The 4,663-nt window shown below is 43.6% G+C and overlaps 1 protein-coding gene across 2 annotated transcripts in view; it reads right to left on the bottom strand.

Moving 5' to 3' along the window:
* Window positions 1–4,663, bottom strand: part of LOC102672661 (headcase protein) — a 146,868-nt gene that overhangs the window by 7,968 nt on the left and 134,237 nt on the right. Inside the window, exon 2 of one of the 2 annotated variants that reach the window (XM_006617098.2) lies at window positions 3,531–3,535. The exons of the other annotated variant lie outside the window; for it this stretch is intronic. The gene's annotated coding sequence lies outside the window, so the exon portion shown is untranslated. The remainder of the gene's footprint in view (window positions 1–3,530; window positions 3,536–4,663) is intronic. 2 annotated transcript variants of the gene reach the window in all.

Here is a 4,663-nt window from a genome sequence, read left to right as displayed (position 1 = left end):
TGTAAAAAAAAAAAAAAAATAGTGTCAGTTTCTTTCAATTCTATCCGATACAATTAAAAAATTTATCGATTTTCCTTTTTCTCCAAACAATTGAAAAACATCCACTTCTTTCAGTTCACAGAAATTTTCGATGCGATACCAGTCGATGACTCTCCTCTCTGGAGCAGACAACATGAGCGAAAGAGAGGGAACGAGTGGGATAACAAACTGTTCCGGAGCAACGAGGTATACAAAACACAGCGGCGAGGCACAAAGAGATCTTATTAAGAGAGTCGTCTTCCCCGTCATCGTCGCGAGAAAAATCCGGAGGACTTTATACCCTAGGCCGGCTCTCTCGTCCTCGTAAATACAGCAACGAACCGAGTGGGTGGATCGTTCCGTGAGCAGTTAACGCGTGTATCAAGGGTTCGCGAGCGACTAGCCGCGCAAAGATTTACGAGCGGGAGGGACAAAAGCACCACTGCGGAGGTTGGAAAAAGAAACGGGACGAAAAGCAACTTGAAATTACGCTTTTAATTTGTACATTTTTTTAATTTGCTAAAAATTATACGCACACGTCGATACACGTTGTAAAGTGGAAACGAAATAAAAGGAATTTTATAAAAAAAGAAACTATTATACTTCTCTCTCCCTTTGTTCCTTTTTATCGCCACGCTCGAAAACTTTTTCGTTTTCCCGGCTCCGGTGGTGGAGAGAGATCCTTTATCCACTTGTCTGTATCAGCTACTGACTGACCTACTGTCTCCCACTTCCAAAAGGAAGAAAAGCTGTTTCTTCGCTCCCCGCCGTTTCGTGCCCTTTCACGCGTGAAAATAATCGATCCCGATTCTCTCTACAAAAGCGTTACAAGAGACGTACGTCCCCCTTGCCTTCCTTCCTCCCTTCCGTCCTTTCGACAGAAAGCTTAACGCGGCCGTTCACGACCGAGCGGAGGGCCCGGCCGCGACGACTTTCCTTCTCGAGGACAGATTGTAGCTTTAGGTCTGAATGGGCGACGAGTTGTCGCGTATTTCGTACCATTTACGATTTCCCTCGGGGGAGGAAGGAACTTACTCGAGTGTGGATCAAAAAATGGTAATGCCCATCCAACACGTGTCCTTCTTCTCCTCCCCCTTATCTGAATCCCGATGAAACGATATCGCGAGCCAATTCTCCATTCGACGATTATCGAATTTCAATTTTCAACAAGTGATTTCTTAATTTTCAAGAACTTGAGGGGGGGGGAGATAAAATAAGATAAAAGCAACGATTCAAAATATAATTATTTCCTATACAGATGAAACTACTTTGCCTCAATATTATTCCCAAGTATTCGAAACTAACTATTTCATATTTCTGATCCCGTGACCCCGTTCGAAATAATAGAACGGACCCTCGCCAACGACTCGATCTCCCATTTCTCCTCCACCTCGTTGCCAAGATATTAATGTTAATTAATATCTTGGCATTTCCACCCTATATACTCTCCCTGTACGCTCGAGGGGATCCTTTATCCCGATGCAAGTGACCCACTGTCTCCTTCGAGGAGAATCGAACAAAGAAACCCACCCTCCCTTCCTGCCTCCTCTTCGCGATGCTCGTGTTGCTCGCGCGAGAATAATCGATGCTCCTCCTCTCTATCTCTCTCTCTCTCTCTCTCTCTTACACACACAAACACGCGCACACAGAATTTCCACTCTTCCTTAGCCAAGTTTCGCCCCCTCGGTTGGAGTTGGAGAGATCGAAGGGAGACGCAGAGAGATCTGGTTGGGAGAGGGGAGAGGGAGAGAAGGGACAGATAACTCGGGCGAGCAACGGGCGAAGGGACTTCTCCAAGTGAAATTGCGGCCCCTAATATTATTGACAAGCGATAGAGGAGAGAGAGACGACGTGTCGTTGGCTGCTCGAAATTTTATCGAGGGGGGATGGGAGGAGTGGAGAAGAGTAGGTTGGAAAACTATTCTTCCTGGCCGATAACGCGTCCAATACAGGGAGGAATTTTAAACGGGTCGAATAAGGGGTTCTTTGTTGCTCGATCAAATTCAATTCCGGGGATAGGTGGCGGTTGATGGACGTACACGAGAGAGAGAAAGAGAGAGACGCGGCTCTTGTGTTTCTTGATATCTCGGGTAATAGAAGGACTGAGCAACGTTGTGGAAACGTTTTCGAAGGAGGGTGAAACGATACCCATTTTCCTTCTTGTTTGTTCCGACACGAGGATTGTTAATATTGTTCGTGTTATGCGTTTGGAGAGGTTGATAAAATTTGTCGATCGAGGCTTATTTGTTATTTATTAAATGCGAATATATATTTACTTTATTCTTGAGGGTGGTTCGATGAAGGTATCGACAAATTGGAGCACGGAAGAAATTAGACTCCTCTTTTTGAAGAATGTTGGCGGAAAAAGGCTTTTTCGAGGTTTATCGCGCGTCAAATATGTTTTGAAAAATACGGGAAAGTGAATTAAAAACTTGAAAGAAAATCAGAAGATACGCGATAAGCTTCGAACGATCTCGAACTCACCCCCACAGCGTAACCTTTGAGATCCTATCTTTCGATCCTTCATAATCACTTCTTTTACACTTCCAATTTCCAAATGGCATTAATGGGAAATCATAAATGGGAAAATTGTAACTTGAATTATCCTCGAATGATTCCTTCAATCCTCCATCTGATTCGATTTTCGACGATTAAAAAAAAAAAAATTGTTTTAAATTCAGAAAAAACGAAATTCAATTATCCTATATAAACGATTCCTTCGTTATTTTATTTCACAGTGGATGGAAACTTTTCTCTGGAATTTCATCGAGTATCCTCTGTGTTTAAACTGGCGAGAGGCGTCGGTGGAATTAATTACGAGGCGATGCGACACGTGAACGATTCGAGATAAAGGAATGCATTTTTCATGCACGCGAAAAGGGTGGCCCCGGGATATCGCGGGATACGATCGCGACGAAACACGCGACAAAGGGAAGGAGGAAGGAGGGGAGAAACAGGGCTGACAACAGCCTTTATACGCGCGAACCCTGCGCGATATTCGAGGTGGATAACGGTGTCGTGTATGACTGGCGTCATTGAAACAGTCCCCTAGATACGCGTCGAGGATCATCGCCACTGCCACTCCAACGTTACATATGATAATTTATGCACTTTATCGATAAGAGCAAGGAGGATTTTATATATATATATATATTTATTTGAATATGGTAGATCAAGAGATATATTATGACGTGGAGTTGTAATATGGTGGAAATGTGCTTTTTCAGAGCGAAATTTTATTCAAATTCGATAGAGCAGAAAGGTAAAACAGTCGATCGAAATTAGGGAGTAAGCACGGCTCTTTTTCGATTTTATTATTATCTCGATTCCCGGTTCACTGGTCTGCGTGAACACGGAAGCAGAGAGAGGGTCGGTTTCATTTGACGACAAAAGAGAAGCTTTGAAAAGCCGATGATACCCTCCTCCTCCTCCTCCTCTTCCTCCTCCTCCCCCCGCCCACGCATTAATTGAAGAATCGAAATTAATCCGGCTTCCCATCCAACAAACCGTACCTTTTCTCCTTTCTCGAAAGAGAAAGAATCCCGCGTAATAAAAGGAATCCGTCCAAGGCGTCGAATTTCTTCCTTCTTTTTACTCGGTTTTATGGAAGAAAAAAATTTTCTCTAAAAAAAGAAAAGAAGAAACTACGATCATTACGAAGACATTTTGATATGGAACGGTTTTCAACGGCGATACGTTGCAATGTTATGAATGGATCCGAATGATAGGAGGAGAAAAGTTAAACGAAGAAAAGGGAGAGGGGGGAGAAAAAAAAGAAAAAGCAGAAATAATCGAAGCGTGAAAATGAACGTTCCACGCAGATGTTCGCGGCCGGGTTATCGCGACCGATTCATCAAACGATGAAAATCATTTGTCTCGGCCAGCAGGGGACGCGTCGCGATAAATTGCAACAAAAAACAGAAGCGATACGGCCACTTGGTGCGCGTGGTGCAACGGTTTCGATCGGCTCGACAACCCTTGATTGATATATATCGCCGGTGAAAGCGGTTCGAGAAATTAAAAACCGGTTGTTGCCTGTCCCCGTTTTTGGGGTGTGCGAGTTTCCACCCCATTGTGCCCCTTTTCGAGCCGTGGAAAAGGGCGATTCGAATTTGGGAGGAGAAGAGGGAATCTCTATTCCACGCTCGTCGCAATTAAATTCACAATTTCGAAAATTCTCCCCATTCGAACGAAACTAGTCCCCATTTTGGCCTCAGATAGTCGTAAGATCCAGCTAAATTTTGAGAAAAGGAAAAATTTTTAGGAGCGGAAGAAAGAACGGTAAGATGCGTGAGTAGAAGAGAAGAAGGGGAGCAAGGACTGTGGAGAGAAGATTTTGTAATAAAAGGGAGCGCAAGGACGATGAAAAATAGTACAAGAGGATGGAACGGACGGCTAAGCCACATTTTGTGCTGAGGTTTCGGATCTTCTCAGGTTTCGACGGAGAGACACCTGGAACGTGTAAACCTGAATGTTCGACTGATTTTACAACCTTGGTATAATGTACGCTAGTATATCATGTACAAACAGGCTCGCACATGTAATTTATATGTACATGATATTTTTCGTATCGTATGAAAGTCATGGTATCACGTAGCCATGATAAAGAAATTTATATATCCATCCTTTCCAATCCGCATTATCA

Source organism: Apis dorsata, unplaced genomic scaffold (genome assembly GCF_000469605.1).
Source record: "Apis dorsata unplaced genomic scaffold, Apis dorsata 1.3 scaffold_292, whole genome shotgun sequence".
In the NCBI taxonomy this organism is placed as follows: Eukaryota; Metazoa; Arthropoda; class Insecta; order Hymenoptera; family Apidae; genus Apis; species Apis dorsata.
This window is presented reverse-complemented; position numbering and strand designations above follow the sequence as displayed.